The sequence below is a fragment of the Vanacampus margaritifer genome, chromosome 14 (genome assembly GCF_051991255.1).
Source record: "Vanacampus margaritifer isolate UIUO_Vmar chromosome 14, RoL_Vmar_1.0, whole genome shotgun sequence".
Taxonomy (NCBI): domain Eukaryota; kingdom Metazoa; phylum Chordata; class Actinopteri; order Syngnathiformes; family Syngnathidae; genus Vanacampus; species Vanacampus margaritifer.
In genome coordinates, this window is record NC_135445.1 from 21,740,113 (window position 1) to 21,760,026 (window position 19,914).

Here is a 19,914-nt window from a genome sequence, read left to right on the forward strand (position 1 = left end):
AAAATCTTCAAAATGAGCATAAGCACAATGAAATTAATGCTGGAATCATCTTCAGGATGCTAGAATACACTAAATACAGCAAAAATGTTGAGTCTACAACGTTTAGTTTAGGTGTGAGAGCCAAAATGAACTTTTTATTGCTTTAAATGCGTTTTCAGCCTGATTGTGCACTTTAGGTGAAAATGTCAAAATCTTAAAAATGAGCATAAGCACAATAAAATTAATGCTGGAATCATCTTCAGGATGCTAGAATACACTAAATACAGCAAAAATTTTGAGTCTACAACGTTTAGTTTAGGTTTGAGAGCCAAAATGAACTTTTTATTGCTTTAAACGCGTTTTCAGCCCCTGATTGTACACTTAAGGTGAAAATGTCAAAATCTTCAAAATGAGCATAAGCACAATGAAATTAATGCTGGAATCATCTTCAGGATGCTAGAATACACTAAATACAGCAAAAATTTTGAGTCTACAACGTTTATTTTAGGTGTGTGAGCCAAAATGAACTTTTTATTGCTTTAAATGCGTTTTCAGCCTGATTGTGCACTTTAGGTGAAAATGTCAAAATCTTCAAAATGAGCATAAGCACGATGAAATTAATGCTGGAATCATCTTCAGGATGCTAGAATACACTGAATACAGCAAAAAATTTGAGTCTACAACGTTTAGTTTAGTTGTGAGAGCCAAAATGAACTTTTTATTGCTTTAAACGCGTTTTCAGCCCCTGATTGTACACTTAAGATGAAAATGTCAAAATCTTAAAAATGAGCATAAGAATAATGAAATTAATGCTGGAATCATCTTCAGGATGCTAAAATACACTAAATACAGCAAAAATTTTGAGTCTACAACGTTTAGTTTAGGTGTGAGAGCCAAAATGAACTTTTTATTGCTTTAAATGCGTTTTCAGCCTGATTGTGCACTTTAGGTGAAAATGTCAAAATCTTAAAAATGAGCATAAGCACAATGAAATTAATGCTGGAATCATCTTCAGGATGCTAGAATACACTAAATACAGCAAAAATTTTGAGTCTACAACGTTTAGTTTAGGTGTGAGAGCCAAAATGAACTTTTTATTGCTTTAAACGCGTTTTCAGCCCCTGATTGTACACTTAAGGTGAAAATGTCAAAATCTTCAAAATGAGCATAAGCACAATGAAATTAATGCTGGAATCATCTTCAGGATGCTAGAATACACTAAATACAGCAAAAATTTTGAGTCTACAACGTTTAGTTTAGGTGTGAGAGCCAAAATGAACTTTTTATTGCTTTAAATGCGTTTTCAGCCTGATTGTGCACTTTAGGTGAAAATGTCAAAATCTTAAAAATGAGCATAAGCACAATTAAATTAATGCTGGAATCATCTTCAGGATGCTAGAATACACTGAATACAGCAAAAAATTTGAGTCTACAACGTTTAGTTTAGTTGTGAGAGCCAAAATGAACTTTTTATTGCTTTAAACGCGTTTTCAGCCCCTGATTGTACACTTAAGATGAAAATGTCAAAATCTTAAAAATGAGCATAAGAATAATGAAATTAATGCTGGAATCATCTTCAGGATGCTAAAATACACTAAATACAGCAAAATTTTTTAGTCTACAACGTTTAGTTTAGGTGTGAGAGCCAAAATGAACTTTTTATTGCTTTAAATGCGTTTTCAGCCTGATTGTGCACTTTAGGTGAAAATGTCAAAATCTTAAAAATGAGCATAAGCACAATGAAATTAATGCTGGAATCATCTTCAGGATGCTAGAATACACTAAATACAGCAAAAATTTTGAGTCTACAACGTTTAGTTTAGGTGTGAGAGCCAAAATGAACTTTTTATTGCTTTAAACGCGTTTTCAGCCCCTGATTGTACACTTAAGGTGAAAATGTCAAAATCTTCAAAATGAGCATAAGCACAATGAAATTAATGCTTGAATCATCTTCAGGATGCTAGAATACACTAAATACAGCAAAAATTTTGAGTCTACAACGTTTAGTTTAGGTGTGAGAGCCAAAATGAACTTTTTATTGCTTTAAATGCGTTTTCAGCCTGATTGTGCACTTTAGGTGAAAATGTCAAAATCTTAAAAATGAGCATAAGCACAATTAAATTAATGCTGGAATCATCTTCAGGATGCTAGAATACACTAAATACAGCAAAAATTTTGAGTCTACAACGTTTAGTTTAGGTGTGAGAGCCAAAATGAACTTTTTATTGCTTTAAACGCGTTTTCAGCCCCTGATTGTACACTTAAGGTGAAAATGTCAAAATCTTCAAAATGAGCATAAGCACAATGAAATTAATGCTGGAATCATCTTCAGGATGCTAGAATACACTAAATACAGCAAAAATTTTGAGTCTACAACGTTTATTTTAGGTGTGTGAGCCAAAATGAACTTTTTATTGCTTTAAATGCGTTTTCAGCCTGATTGTGCACTTTAGGTGAAAATGTCAAAATCTTCAAAATGAGCATAAGCACAATGAAATTAATGCTGGAATCATCTTCAGGATGCTAGAATACACTAAATACAGCAAAAATTTTGAGTCTACAACGTTTAGTTTAGGTGTGGGAGCCAAAATGAACTTTTTATTGCTTTAAACGCGTTTTCAGCCCCTGATTGTACACTTAAGGTGAAAATGTCAAAATCTTCAAAATGAGCATAAGCACAATGAAATTAATGCTGGAATCATCTTCAGGATGCTAGAATACATTAAATACAGCAAAAATTTTGAGTCTACAACGTTTATTTTAGGTGTGTGAGCCAAAATGAACTTTTTAATGCTTTAAATGCGTTTTCAGCCTGATTGTGCACTTTAGGTGAAAATGTCAAAATCTTAAAAATGAGCATAAGCACAATGAAATTAATGCTGGAATCATCTTCAGGATGCTAGAATACACTAAATACAGCAAAAATTTTGACTCTACAACGTTTAGTTTAGGTGTGAGAGCCAAAATGAACTTTTTATTGCTTTAAACGCGTTTTCAGCCCCTGATTGTACACTTAAGGTGAAAATGTCAAAATCTTCAAAATGAGCATAAGCACAATGAAATTAATGCTGGAATCATCTTCAGGATGCTAGAATACACTAAATACAGCAAAAATTTTGAGTCTACAACGTTTAGTTTAGGTGTGAGAGCCAAAATGAACTTTTTATTGCTTTAAATGCGTTTTCAGCCTAATTGTGCACTTTAGGTGAAAATGTCAAAATCTTAAAAATGAGCATAAGCACAATTAAATTAATGCTGGAATCATCTTCAGGATGCTAGAATACACTAAATACAGCAAAAATTTTGAGTCTACAACGTTTAGTTTAGGTGTGAGAGCCAAAATGAACTTTTTATTGCTTTAAACGCGTTTTCAGCCCCTGATTGTACACTTAAGGTGAAAATGTCAAAATCTTCAAAATGAGCATAAGCACAATGAAATTAATGCTGGAATCATCTTCAGGATGCTAGAATACACTAAATACAGCAAAAATTTTGAGTCTACAACGTTTATTTTAGGTGTGTGAGCCAAAATGAACTTTTTATTGCTTTAAATGCGTTTTCAGCCTGATTGTACACTTAAGGTGAAAATGTCAAAATCTTCAAAATGAGCATAAGCACAATGAAATTAATGCTGGAATCATCTTCAGGATGCTAGAATACACTAAATACAGCAAAAATTTTGAGTCTACAACGTTTATTTTAGGTTTGTGAGCCAAAATAAACTTTTTATTGCTTTAAATGCGTTTTCAGCCTGATTGTGCACTTTAGGTGAAAATGTCAAAATCTTCAAAATGAGCATAAGCACGATGAAATTAATGCTGGAATCATCTTCAGGATGCTAGAATACACTGAATACAGCAAAAATTTTGAGTCTACAACGTTTAGTTTAGGTGTGAGAGCCAAAATGAACTTTTTATTGCTTTAAACGCGTTTTCAGCCCCTGATTGTACACTTAAGGTGAAAATGTCAAAATCTTCAAAATGAGCATAAGCACAATGAAATTAATGCTGGAATCATCTTCAGGATGCTAGAATACACTAAATACAGCAAAAATTTAATTTTGAGTCTACAACGTTTAGTTTAGGTGTGAGAGCCAAAATGAACTTTTTATTGCTTTAAATGCGTTTTCAGCCTGATTGTGCACTTTAGGTGAAAATGTCAAAATCTTAAAAATGAGCATAAGCACAATGAAATTAATGCTGGAATCATCTTCAGGATGCTAGAATACACTAAATACAGCAAAAATTTTGAGTCTACAACGTTTAGTTTAGGTGTGGGAGCCAAAATGAACTTTTTATTGCTTTAAACGCGTTTTCAGCCCCTGATTGTACACTTAAGGTGAAAATGTCAAAATCTTCAAAATGAGCATAAGCACAATGAAATTAATGCTGGAATCATCTTCAGGATGCTAGAATACATTAAATACAGCAAAAATTTTGAGTCTACAACGTTTATTTTAGGTGTGTGAGCCAAAATGAACTTTTTAATGCTTTAAATGCGTTTTCAGCCTGATTGTGCACTTTAGGTGAAAATGTCAAAATCTTCAAAATGAGCATAAGCACGATGAATTTAATGCTGGAATCATCTTCAGGATGCTAGAATACACTGAATACAGCAAAAATTTTGAGTCTACAACGTTTAGTTTAGGTGTGAGAGCCAAAATGAACTTTTTATTGCTTTAAACGCGTTTTCAGCCCCTGATTGTACACTTAAGGTGAAAATGTCAAAATCTTCAAAATGAGCATAAGCACAATGAAATTAATGCTGGAATCATCTTCAGGATGCTAGAATACACTAAATACAGCAAAAATTTTGAGTCTACAACGTTTAGTTTAGGTGTGAGAGCCAAAATGAACTTTTTATTGCTTTAAATGCGTTTTCAGCCTGATTGTGCACTTTAGGTGAAAATGTCAAAATCTTAAAAATGAGCATAAGCACAATTAAATTAATGCTGGAATCATCTTCAGGATGCTAGAATACACTAAATACAGCAAAAATTTTGAGTCTACAACGTTTAGTTTAGGTGTGAGAGCCAAAATGAACTTTTTATTGCTTTAAATGCGTTTTCAGCCTGATTGTGCACTTTAGGTGAAAATGTCAAAATCTTAAAAATGAGCATAAGCACAATTAAATTAATGCTGGAATCATCTTCAGGATGCTAGAATACACTAAATACAGCAAAAATTTTGAGTCTACAACGTTTAGTTTAGGTGTGAGAGCCAAAATGAACTTTTTATTGCTTTAAACGCGTTTTCAGCCCCTGATTGTACACTTAAGGTGAAAATGTCAAAATCTTCAAAATGAGCATAAGCACAATGAAATTAATGCTGGAATCATCTTCAGGATGCTAGAATACACTAAATACAGCAAAAATTTTGAGTCTACAACGTTTATTTTAGGTGTGTGAGCCAAAATGAACTTTTTATTGCTTTAAATGCGTTTTCAGCCTGATTGTGCACTTTAGGTGAAAATGTCAAAATCTTCAAAATGAGCATAAGCACGATGAAATTAATGCTGGAATCATCTTCAGGATGCTAGAATACACTGAATACAGCAAAAATTTTGAGTCTACAACGTTTAGTTTAGGTGTGAGAGCCAAAATGAACTTTTTATTGCTTTAAACGCGTTTTCAGCCCCTGATTGTACACTTAAGGTGAAAATGTCAAAATCTTCAAAATGAGCATAAGCACAATGAAATTAATGCTGGAATCATCTTCAGGATGCTAGAATACACTAAATACAGCAAAAATGTTGAGTCTACAACGTTTAGTTTAGGTGTGAGAGCCAAAATGAACTTTTTATTGCTTTAAATGCGTTTTCAGCCTGATTGTGCACTTTAGGTGAAAATGTCAAAATCTTAAAAATGAGCATAAGCACAATAAAATTAATGCTGGAATCATCTTCAGGATGCTAGAATACACTAAATACAGCAAAAATTTTGAGTCTACAACGTTTAGTTTAGGTTTGAGAGCCAAAATGAACTTTTTATTGCTTTAAACGCGTTTTCAGCCCCTGATTGTACACTTAAGGTGAAAATGTCAAAATCTTCAAAATGAGCATAAGCACAATGAAATTAATGCTGGAATCATCTTCAGGATGCTAGAATACACTAAATACAGCAAAAATTTTGAGTCTACAACGTTTATTTTAGGTGTGTGAGCCAAAATGAACTTTTTATTGCTTTAAATGCGTTTTCAGCCTGATTGTGCACTTTAGGTGAAAATGTCAAAATCTTCAAAATGAGCATAAGCACGATGAAATTAATGCTGGAATCATCTTCAGGATGCTAGAATACACTGAATACAGCAAAAAATTTGAGTCTACAACGTTTAGTTTAGTTGTGAGAGCCAAAATGAACTTTTTATTGCTTTAAACGCGTTTTCAGCCCCTGATTGTACACTTAAGATGAAAATGTCAAAATCTTAAAAATGAGCATAAGAATAATGAAATTAATGCTGGAATCATCTTCAGGATGCTAAAATACACTAAATACAGCAAAAATTTTGAGTCTACAACGTTTAGTTTAGGTGTGAGAGCCAAAATGAACTTTTTATTGCTTTAAATGCGTTTTCAGCCTGATTGTGCACTTTAGGTGAAAATGTCAAAATCTTAAAAATGAGCATAAGCACAATGAAATTAATGCTGGAATCATCTTCAGGATGCTAGAATACACTAAATACAGCAAAAATTTTGAGTCTACAACGTTTAGTTTAGGTGTGAGAGCCAAAATGAACTTTTTATTGCTTTAAACGCGTTTTCAGCCCCTGATTGTACACTTAAGGTGAAAATGTCAAAATCTTCAAAATGAGCATAAGCACAATGAAATTAATGCTGGAATCATCTTCAGGATGCTAGAATACACTAAATACAGCAAAAATTTTGAGTCTACAACGTTTAGTTTAGGTGTGAGAGCCAAAATGAACTTTTTATTGCTTTAAATGCGTTTTCAGCCTGATTGTGCACTTTAGGTGAAAATGTCAAAATCTTAAAAATGAGCATAAGCACAATTAAATTAATGCTGGAATCATCTTCAGGATGCTAGAATACACTGAATACAGCAAAAAATTTGAGTCTACAACGTTTAGTTTAGTTGTGAGAGCCAAAATGAACTTTTTATTGCTTTAAACGCGTTTTCAGCCCCTGATTGTACACTTAAGATGAAAATGTCAAAATCTTAAAAATGAGCATAAGAATAATGAAATTAATGCTGGAATCATCTTCAGGATGCTAAAATACACTAAATACAGCAAAAATTTTGAGTCTACAACGTTTAGTTTAGGTGTGAGAGCCAAAATGAACTTTTTATTGCTTTAAATGCGTTTTCAGCCTGATTGTGCACTTTAGGTGAAAATGTCAAAATCTTAAAAATGAGCATAAGCACAATGAAATTAATGCTGGAATCATCTTCAGGATGCTAGAATACACTAAATACAGCAAAAATTTTGAGTCTACAACGTTTAGTTTAGGTGTGAGAGCCAAAATGAACTTTTTATTGCTTTAAACGCGTTTTCAGCCCCTGATTGTACACTTAAGGTGAAAATGTCAAAATCTTCAAAATGAGCATAAGCACAATGAAATTAATGCTGGAATCATCTTCAGGATGCTAGAATACACTAAATACAGCAAAAATTTTGAGTCTACAACGTTTAGTTTAGGTGTGAGAGCCAAAATGAACTTTTTATTGCTTTAAATGCGTTTTCAGCCTGATTGTGCACTTTAGGTGAAAATGTCAAAATCTTAAAAATGAGCATAAGCACAATTAAATTAATGCTGGAATCATCTTCAGGATGCTAGAATACACTAAATACAGCAAAAATTTTGAGTCTACAACGTTTAGTTTAGGTGTGAGAGCCAAAATGAACTTTTTATTGCTTTAAACGCGTTTTCAGCCCCTGATTGTACACTTAAGGTGAAAATGTCAAAATCTTCAAAATGAGCATAAGCACAATGAAATTAATGCTGGAATCATCTTCAGGATGCTAGAATACACTAAATACAGCAAAAATTTTGAGTCTACAACGTTTATTTTAGGTGTGTGAGCCAAAATGAACTTTTTATTGCTTTAAATGCGTTTTCAGCCTGATTGTGCACTTTAGGTGAAAATGTCAAAATCTTCAAAATGAGCATAAGCACAATGAAATTAATGCTGGAATCATCTTCAGGATGCTAGAATACACTAAATTCAGCAAAAATTTTGAGTCTACAACGTTTAGTTTAGGTGTGGGAGCCAAAATGAACTTTTTATTGCTTTAAACGCGTTTTCAGCCCCTGATTGTACACTTAAGGTGAAAATGTCAAAATCTTCAAAATGAGCATAAGCACAATGAAATTAATGCTGGAATCATCTTCAGGATGCTAGAATACATTAAATACAGCAAAAATTTTGAGTCTACAACGTTTATTTTAGGTGTGTGAGCCAAAATGAACTTTTTAATGCTTTAAATGCGTTTTCAGCCTGATTGTGCACTTTAGGTGAAAATGTCAAAATCTTAAAAATGAGCATAAGCACAATGAAATTAATGCTGGAATCATCTTCAGGATGCTAGAATACACTAAATACAGCAAAAATTTTGACTCTACAACGTTTAGTTTAGGTGTGAGAGCCAAAATGAACTTTTTATTGCTTTAAACGCGTTTTCAGCCCCTGATTGTACACTTAAGGTGAAAATGTCAAAATCTTCAAAATGAGCATAAGCACAATGAAATTAATGCTGGAATCATCTTCAGGATGCTAGAATACACTAAATACAGCAAAAATTTTGAGTCTACAACGTTTAGTTTAGGTGTGAGAGCCAAAATGAACTTTTTATTGCTTTAAATGCGTTTTCAGCCTAATTGTGCACTTTAGGTGAAAATGTCAAAATCTTAAAAATGAGCACAAGCACAATTAAATTAATGCTGGAATCATCTTCAGGATGCTAGAATACACTAAATACAGCAAAAATTTTGAGTCTACAACGTTTAGTTTAGGTGTGAGAGCCAAAATGAACTTTTTATTGCTTTAAACGCGTTTTCAGCCCCTGATTGTACACTTAAGGTGAAAATGTCAAAATCTTCAAAATGAGCATAAGCACAATGAAATTAATGCTGGAATCATCTTCAGGATGCTAGAATACACTAAATACAGCAAAAATTTTGAGTCTACAACGTTTATTTTAGGTGTGTGAGCCAAAATGAACTTTTTATTGCTTTAAATGCGTTTTCAGCCTGATTGTACACTTAAGGTGAAAATGTCAAAATCTTCAAAATGAGCATAAGCACAATGAAATTAATGCTGGAATCATCTTCAGGATGCTAGAATACACTAAATACAGCAAAAATTTTGAGTCTACAACGTTTATTTTAGGTTTGTGAGCCAAAATAAACTTTTTATTGCTTTAAATGCGTTTTCAGCCTGATTGTGCACTTTAGGTGAAAATGTCAAAATCTTCAAAATGAGCATAAGCACGATGAAATTAATGCTGGAATCATCTTCAGGATGCTAGAATACACTGAATACAGCAAAAATTTTGAGTCTACAACGTTTAGTTTAGGTGTGAGAGCCAAAATGAACTTTTTATTGCTTTAAACGCGTTTTCAGCCCCTGATTGTACACTTAAGGTGAAAATGTCAAAATCTTCAAAATGAGCATAAGCACAATGAAATTAATGCTGGAATCATCTTCAGGATGCTAGAATACACTAAATACAGCAAAAATTTAATTTTGAGTCTACAACGTTTAGTTTAGGTGTGAGAGCCAAAATGAACTTTTTATTGCTTTAAATGCGTTTTCAGCCTGATTGTGCACTTTAGGTGAAAATGTCAAAATCTTAAAAATGAGCATAAGCACAATGAAATTAATGCTGGAATCATCTTCAGGATGCTAGAATACACTAAATACAGCAAAAATTTTGAGTCTACAACGTTTAGTTTAGGTGTGGGAGCCAAAATGAACTTTTTATTGCTTTAAACGCGTTTTCAGCCCCTGATTGTACACTTAAGGTGAAAATGTCAAAATCTTCAAAATGAGCATAAGCACAATGAAATTAATGCTGGAATCATCTTCAGGATGCTAGAATACATTAAATACAGCAAAAATTTTGAGTCTACAACGTTTATTTTAGGTGTGTGAGCCAAAATGAACTTTTTAATGCTTTAAATGCGTTTTCAGCCTGATTGTGCACTTTAGGTGAAAATGTCAAAATCTTCAAAATGAGCATAAGCACGATGAATTTAATGCTGGAATCATCTTCAGGATGCTAGAATACACTGAATACAGCAAAAATTTTGAGTCTACAACGTTTAGTTTAGGTGTGAGAGCCAAAATGAACTTTTTATTGCTTTAAACGCGTTTTCAGCCCCTGATTGTACACTTAAGGTGAAAATGTCAAAATCTTCAAAATGAGCATAAGCACAATGAAATTAATGCTGGAATCATCTTCAGGATGCTAGAATACACTAAATACAGCAAAAATTTTGAGTCTACAACGTTTAGTTTAGGTGTGAGAGCCAAAATGAACTTTTTATTGCTTTAAATGCGTTTTCAGCCTGATTGTGCACTTTAGGTGAAAATGTCAAAATCTTAAAAATGAGCATAAGCACAATTAAATTAATGCTGGAATCATCTTCAGGATGCTAGAATACACTAAATACAGCAAAAATTTTGAGTCTACAACGTTTAGTTTAGGTGTGAGAGCCAAAATGAACTTTTTATTGCTTTAAACGCGTTTTCAGCCCCTGATTGTACACTTAAGGTGAAAATGTCAAAATCTTCAAAATGAGCATAAGCACAATGAAATTAATGCTGGAATCATCTTCAGGATGCTAGAATACACTAAATACAGCAAAAATTTTGAGTCTACAACGTTTATTTTAGGTGTGTGAGCCAAAATGAACTTTTTATTGCTTTAAATGCGTTTTCAGCCTGATTGTGCACTTTAGGTGAAAATGTCAAAATCTTCAAAATGAGCATAAGCACGATGAAATTAATGCTGGAATCATCTTCAGGATGCTAGAATACACTGAATACAGCAAAAATTTTGAGTCTACAACGTTTAGTTTAGGTGTGAGAGCCAAAATGAACTTTTTATTGCTTTAAACGCGTTTTCAGCCCCTGATTGTACACTTAAGGTGAAAATGTCAAAATCTTCAAAATGAGCATAAGCACAATGAAATTAATGCTGGAATCATCTTCAGGATGCTAGAATACACTAAATACAGCAAAAATGTTGAGTCTACAACGTTTAGTTTAGGTGTGAGAGCCAAAATGAACTTTTTATTGCTTTAAATGCGTTTTCAGCCTGATTGTGCACTTTAGGTGAAAATGTCAAAATCTTAAAAATGAGCATAAGCACAATAAAATTAATGCTGGAATCATCTTCAGGATGCTAGAATACACTAAATACAGCAAAAATTTTGAGTCTACAACGTTTAGTTTAGGTTTGAGAGCCAAAATGAACTTTTTATTGCTTTAAACGCGTTTTCAGCCCCTGATTGTACACTTAAGGTGAAAATGTCAAAATCTTCAAAATGAGCATAAGCACAATGAAATTAATGCTGGAATCATCTTCAGGATGCTAGAATACACTAAATACAGCAAAAATTTTGAGTCTACAACGTTTATTTTAGGTGTGTGAGCCAAAATGAACTTTTTATTGCTTTAAATGCGTTTTCAGCCTGATTGTGCACTTTAGGTGAAAATGTCAAAATCTTCAAAATGAGCATAAGCACGATGAAATTAATGCTGGAATCATCTTCAGGATGCTAGAATACACTGAATACAGCAAAAAATTTGAGTCTACAACGTTTAGTTTAGTTGTGAGAGCCAAAATGAACTTTTTATTGCTTTAAACGCGTTTTCAGCCCCTGATTGTACACTTAAGATGAAAATGTCAAAATCTTAAAAATGAGCATAAGAATAATGAAATTAATGCTGGAATCATCTTCAGGATGCTAAAATACACTAAATACAGCAAAAATTTTGAGTCTACAACGTTTAGTTTAGGTGTGAGAGCCAAAATGAACTTTTTATTGCTTTAAATGCGTTTTCAGCCTGATTGTGCACTTTAGGTGAAAATGTCAAAATCTTAAAAATGAGCATAAGCACAATGAAATTAATGCTGGAATCATCTTCAGGATGCTAGAATACACTAAATACAGCAAAAATTTTGAGTCTACAACGTTTAGTTTAGGTGTGAGAGCCAAAATGAACTTTTTATTGCTTTAAACGCGTTTTCAGCCCCTGATTGTACACTTAAGGTGAAAATGTCAAAATCTTCAAAATGAGCATAAGCACAATGAAATTAATGCTGGAATCATCTTCAGGATGCTAGAATACACTAAATACAGCAAAAATTTTGAGTCTACAACGTTTAGTTTAGGTGTGAGAGCCAAAATGAACTTTTTATTGCTTTAAATGCGTTTTCAGCCTGATTGTGCACTTTAGGTGAAAATGTCAAAATCTTAAAAATGAGCATAAGCACAATTAAATTAATGCTGGAATCATCTTCAGGATGCTAGAATACACTGAATACAGCAAAAAATTTGAGTCTACAACGTTTAGTTTAGTTGTGAGAGCCAAAATGAACTTTTTATTGCTTTAAACGCGTTTTCAGCCCCTGATTGTACACTTAAGATGAAAATGTCAAAATCTTAAAAATGAGCATAAGAATAATGAAATTAATGCTGGAATCATCTTCAGGATGCTAAAATACACTAAATACAGCAAAAATTTTGAGTCTACAACGTTTAGTTTAGGTGTGAGAGCCAAAATGAACTTTTTATTGCTTTAAATGCGTTTTCAGCCTGATTGTGCACTTTAGGTGAAAATGTCAAAATCTTAAAAATGAGCATAAGCACAATGAAATTAATGCTGGAATCATCTTCAGGATGCTAGAATACACTAAATACAGCAAAAATTTTGAGTCTACAACGTTTAGTTTAGGTGTGAGAGCCAAAATTAACTTTTTATTGCTTTAAACGCGTTTTCAGCCCCTGATTGTACACTTAAGGTGAAAATGTCAAAATCTTCAAAATGAGCATAAGCACAATGAAATTAATGCTGGAATCATCTTCAGGATGCTAGAATACACTAAATACAGCAAAAATTTTGAGTCTACAACGTTTAGTTTAGGTGTGAGAGCCAAAATGAACTTTTTATTGCTTTAAATGCGTTTTCAGCCTGATTGTGCACTTTAGGTGAAAATGTCAAAATCTTAAAAATGAGCATAAGCACAATTAAATTAATGCTGGAATCATCTTCAGGATGCTAGAATACACTAAATACAGCAAAAATTTTGAGTCTACAACGTTTAGTTTAGGTGTGAGAGCCAAAATGAACTTTTTATTGCTTTAAACGCGTTTTCAGCCCCTGATTGTACACTTAAGGTGAAAATGTCAAAATCTTCAAAATGAGCATAAGCACAATGAAATTAATGCTGGAATCATCTTCAGGATGCTAGAATACACTAAATACAGCAAAAATTTTGAGTCTACAACGTTTATTTTAGGTGTGTGAGCCAAAATGAACTTTTTATTGCTTTAAATGCGTTTTCAGCCTGATTGTGCACTTTAGGTGAAAATGTCAAAATCTTCAAAATGAGCATAAGCACAATGAAATTAATGCTGGAATCATCTTCAGGATGCTAGAATACACTAAATACAGCAAAAAATTTGAGTCTACAACGTTTAGTTTAGGTGTGGGAGCCAAAATGAACTTTTTATTGCTTTAAACGCGTTTTCAGCCCCTGATTGTACACTTAAGGTGAAAATGTCAAAATCTTCAAAATGAGCATAAGCACAATGAAATTAATGCTGGAATCATCTTCAGGATGCTAGAATACATTAAATACAGCAAAAATTTTGAGTCTACAACGTTTATTTTAGGTGTGTGAGCCAAAATGAACTTTTTAATGCTTTAAATGCGTTTTCAGCCTGATTGTGCACTTTAGGTGAAAATGTCAAAATCTTAAAAATGAGCATAAGCACAATGAAATTAATGCTGGAATCATCTTCAGGATGCTAGAATACACTAAATACAGCAAAAATTTTGACTCTACAACGTTTAGTTTAGGTGTGAGAGCCAAAATGAACTTTTTATTGCTTTAAACGCGTTTTCAGCCCCTGATTGTACACTTAAGGTGAAAATGTCAAAATCTTCAAAATGAGCATAAGCACAATGAAATTAATGCTGGAATCATCTTCAGGATGCTAGAATACACGAAATACAGCAAAAATTTTGAGTCTACAACGTTTAGTTTAGGTGTGAGAGCCAAAATGAACTTTTTATTGCTTTAAATGCGTTTTCAGCCTAATTGTGCACTTTAGGTGAAAATGTCAAAATCTTAAAAATGAGCATAAGCACAATTAAATTAATGCTGGAATCATCTTCAGGATGCTAGAATACACTAAATACAGCAAAAATTTTGAGTCTACAACGTTTAGTTTAGGTGTGAGAGCCAAAATGAACTTTTTATTGCTTTAAACGCGTTTTCAGCCCCTGATTGTACACTTAAGGTGAAAATGTCAAAATCTTCAAAATGAGCATAAGCACAATGAAATTAATGCTGGAATCATCTTCAGGATGCTAGAATACACTAAATACAGCAAAAATTTTGAGTCTACAACGTTTATTTTAGGTGTGTGAGCCAAAATGAACTTTTTATTGCTTTAAATGCGTTTTCAGCCTGATTGTACACTTAAGGTGAAAATGTCAAAATCTTCAAAATGAGCATAAGCACAATGTAATTAATGCTGGAATCATCTTCAGGATGCTAGAATACACTAAATACAGCAAAAATTTTGAGTCTACAACGTTTATTTTAGGTTTGTGAGCCAAAATAAACTTTTTATTGCTTTAAATGCGTTTTCAGCCTGATTGTGCACTTTAGGTGAAAATGTCAAAATCTTCAAAATGAGCATAAGCACGATGAAATTAATGCTGGAATCATCTTCAGGATGCTAAAATACACTGAATACAGCAAAAATTTTGAGTCTACAACGTTTAGTTTAGGTGTGAGAGCCAAAATGAACTTTTTATTGCTTTAAACGCGTTTTCAGCCCCTGATTGTACACTTAAGGTGAAAATGTCAAAATCTTCAAAATGAGCATAAGCACAATGAAATTAATGCTGGAATCATCTTCAGGATGCTAGAATACACTAAATACAGCAAAAATTTAATTTTGAGTCTACAACGTTTAGTTTAGGTGTGAGAGCCAAAATGAACTTTTTATTGCTTTAAATGCGTTTTCAGCCTGATTGTGCACTTTAGGTGAAAATGTCAAAATCTTAAAAATGAGCATAAGCACAATGAAATTAATGCTGGAATCATCTTCAGGATGCTAGAATACACTAAATACAGCAAAAATTTTGAGTCTACAACGTTTAGTTTAGGTGTGGGAGCCAAAATGAACTTTTTATTGCTTTAAACGCGTTTTCAGCCCCTGATTGTACACTTAAGGTGAAAATGTCAAAATCTTCAAAATGAGCATAAGCACAATGAAATTAATGCTGGAATCATCTTCAGGATGCTAGAATACATTAAATACAGCAAAAATTTTGAGTCTACAACGTTTATTTTAGGTGTGTGAGCCAAAATGAACTTTTTAATGCTTTAAATGCGTTTTCAGCCTGATTGTGCACTTTAGGTGAAAATGTCAAAATCTTCAAAATGAGCATAAGCACGATGAATTTAATGCTGGAATCATCTTCAGGATGCTAGAATACACTGAATACAGCAAAAATTTTGAGTCTACAACGTTTAGTTTAGGTGTGAGAGCCAAAATGAACTTTTTATTGCTTTAAACGCGTTTTCAGCCCCTGATTGTACACTTAAGGTGAAAATGTCAAAATCTTCAAAATGAGCATAAGCACAATGAAATTAATGCTGGAATCATCTTCAGGATGCTAGAATACACTAAATACAGCAAAAACTTTGAGTCTACAACGTTTAGTTTAGGTGTGAGAGCCAAAATGAACTTTTTATTGCTTTAAATGCGTTTTCAGCCTGATTGTGCACTTTAGGTGAAAATGTCAAAATCTTAAAAATGAGCATAAGCACAATTAAATTAATGCTGGAATCATCTTCAGGATGCTAGAATACACTAAATACAGCAAAAATTTTGAGTCTACAACGTTTAGTTTAGGTGTGAGAGCCAAAATGAACTTTTTATTGCTTTAAACGCGTTTTCAGCCCCTGATTGTACACTTAAGGTGAAAATGTCAAAATCTTCAAAATGAGCATAAGCACAATGAAATTAATGCTGGAATCATCTTCAGGATGCTAGAATACACTAAATACAGCAAAAATTTTGAGTCTACAACGTTTATTTTAGGTGTGTGAGCCAAAATGAACTTTTTATTGCTTTAAATGCGTTTTCAGCCTGATTGTGCACTTTAGGTGAAAATGTCAAAATCTTCAAAATGAGCATAAGCACGATGAAATTAATGCTGGAATCATCTTCAGGATGCTAGAATACACTGAATACAGCAAAAATTTTGAGTCTACAACGTTTAGTTTAGGTGTGAGAGCCAAAATGAACTTTTTATTGCTTTAAACGCGTTTTCAGCCCCTGATTGTACACTTAAGGTGAAAATGTCAAAATCTTCAAAATGAGCATAAGCACAATGAAATTAATGCTGGAATCATCTTCAGGATGCTAGAATACACTAAATACAGCAAAAATGTTGAGTCTACAACGTTTAGTTTAGGTGTGAGAGCCAAAATGAACTTTTTATTGCTTTAAATGCGTTTTCAGCCTGATTGTGCACTTTAGGTGAAAATGTCAAAATCTTAAAAATGAGCATAAGCACAATAAAATTAATGCTGGAATCATCTTCAGGATGCTAGAATACACTAAATACAGCAAAAATTTTGAGTCTACAACGTTTAGTTTAGGTTTGAGAGCCAAAATGAACTTTTTATTGCTTTAAACGCGTTTTCAGCCCCTGATTGTACACTTAAGGTGAAAATGTCAAAATCTTCAAAATGAGCATAAGCACAATGAAATTAATGCTGGAATCATCTTCAGGATGCTAGAATACACTAAATACAGCAAAAATTTTGAGTCTACAACGTTTATTTTAGGTGTGTGAGCCAAAATGAACTTTTTATTGCTTTAAATGCGTTTTCAGCCTGATTGTGCACTTTAGGTGAAAATGTCAAAATCTTCAAAATGAGCATAAGCACGATGAAATTAATGCTGGAATCATCTTCAGGATGCTAGAATACACTGAATACAGCAAAAAATTTGAGTCTACAACGTTTAGTTTAGTTGTGAGAGCCAAAATGAACTTTTTATTGCTTTAAACGCGTTTTCAGCCCCTGATTGTACACTTAAGATGAAAATGTCAAAATCTTAAAAATGAGCATAAGAATAATGAAATTAATGCTGGAATCATCTTCAGGATGCTAAAATACACTAAATACAGCAAAAATTTTGAGTCTACAACGTTTAGTTTAGGTGTGAGAGCCAAAATGAACTTTTTATTGCTTTAAATGCGTTTTCAGCCTGATTGTGCACTTTAGGTGAAAATGTCAAAATCTTAAAAATGAGCATAAGCACAATGAAATTAATGCTGGAATCATCTTCAGGATGCTAGAATACACTAAATACAGCAAAAATTTTGAGTCTACAACGTTTAGTTTAGGTGTGAGAGCCAAAATGAACTTTTTATTGCTTTAAACGCGTTTTCAGCCCCTGATTGTACACTTAAGGTGAAAATGTCAAAATCTTCAAAATGAGCATAAGCACAATGAAATTAATGCTGGAATCATCTTCAGGATGCTAGAATACACTAAATACAGCAAAAATTTTGAGTCTACAACGTTTAGTTTAGGTGTGAGAGCCAAAATGAACTTTTTATTGCTTTAAATGCGTTTTCAGCCTGATTGTGCACTTTAGGTGAAAATGTCAAAATCTTAAAAATGAGCATAAGCACAATTAAATTAATGCTGGAATCATCTTCAGGATGCTAGAATACACTGAATACAGCAAAAAATTTGAGTCTACAACGTTTAGTTTAGGTTTGAGAGCCAAAATGAACTTTTTATTGCTTTAAACGCGTTTTCAGCCCCTGATTGTACACTTAAGGTGAAAATGTCAAAATCTTCAAAATGAGCATAAGCACAATGAAATTAATGCTGGAATCATCTTCAGGATGCTAGAATACACTAAATACAGCAAAAATTTTGAGTCTACAACGTTTAGTTTAGGTGTGAGAGCCAAAATGAACTTTTTATTGCTTTAAATGCGTTTTCAGCCTGATTGTGCACTTTAGGTGAAAATGTCAAAATCTTCAAAATGAGCATAAGCACAATTAAATTAATGCTGGAATCATCTTCAGGATGCTAGAATACACTAAATACAGCAAAAATTTTGACTCTACAACGTTTAGTTTAGGTGTGGGAGCCAAAATGAACTTTTTATTGCTTTAAACGCGTTTTCAGCCCCTGATTGTACACTTAAGGTGAAAATGTCAAAATCTTCAAAATGAGCATAAGCACAATGAAATTAATGCTGGAATCATCTTCAGGATGCTAGAATACATTAAATACAGCAAAAATTTTGAGTCTACAACGTTTATTTTAGGTGTGTGAGCCAAAATGAACTTTTTAATGCTTTAAATGCGTTTTCAGCCTGATTGTGCACTTTAGGTGAAAATGTCAAAATCTTAAAAATGAGCATAAGCACAATGAAATTAATGCTGGAATCATCTTCAGGATGCTAGAATACACTAAATACAGCAAAAATTTTGACTCTACAACGTTTAGTTTAGGTGTGAGAGCCAAAATGAACTTTTTATTGCTTTAAACGCGTTTTCAGCCCCTGATTGTACACTTAAGGTGAAAATGTCAAAATCTTCAAAATGAGCATAAGCACAATGAAATTAATGCTGGAATCATCTTCAGGATGCTAGAATACACTAAATACAGCAAAAATTTTGAGTCTACAACGTTTAGTTTAGGTGTGAGAGCCAAAATGAACTTTTTATTGCTTTAAATGCGTTTTCAGCCTAATTGTGCACTTTAGGTGAAAATGTCAAAATCTTAAAAATGAGCATAAGCACAATTAAATTAATGCTGGAATCATCTTCAGGATGCTAGAATACACTAAATACAGCAAAAATTTTGAGTCTACAACGTTTAGTTTAGGTGTGAGAGCCAAAATGAACTTTTTATTGCTTTAAACGCGTTTTCAGCCCCTGATTGTACACTTAAGGTGAAAATGTCAAAATCTTCAAAATGAGCATAAGCACAATGAAATTAATGCTGGAATCATCTTCAGGATGCTAGAATACACTAAATACAGCAAAAATTTTGAGTCTACAACGTTTATTTTAGGTGTGTGAGCCAAAATGAACTTTTTATTGCTTTAAATGCGTTTTCAGCCTGATTGTGCACTTTAGGTGAAAATGTCAAAATCTTCAAAATGAGCATAAGCACAATGAAATTAATGCTGGAATCATCTTCAGGATGCTAGAATACACTAAATACAGCAAAAATTTTGAGTCTACAACGTTTAGTTTAGGTGTGAGAGCAAAAATGAACTTTTTATTGCTTTAAACGCGTTTTCAGCCCCTGATTGTACACTTAAGGTGAAAATGTCAAAATCTTCAAAATGAGCATAAGCACAATGAAATTAATGCTGGAATCATCTTCAGGATGCTAGAATACACTAAATACAGCAAAAATTTTGAGTCTACAACGTTTAGTTTAGGTGTGAGAGCCAAAATGAACTTTTTATTGCTTTAAATGCGTTTTCAGCCTGATTGTGCACTTTAGGTGAAAATGTCAAAATCTTAAAAATGAGCATAAGCACAATGAAATTAATGCTGGAATCATCTTCAGGATGCTAGAATACACTAAATACAGCAAAAATTTTGACTCTACAACGTTTAGTTTAGGTGTGAGAGCCAAAATGAACTTTTTATTGCTTTAAACGCGTTTTCAGCCCCTG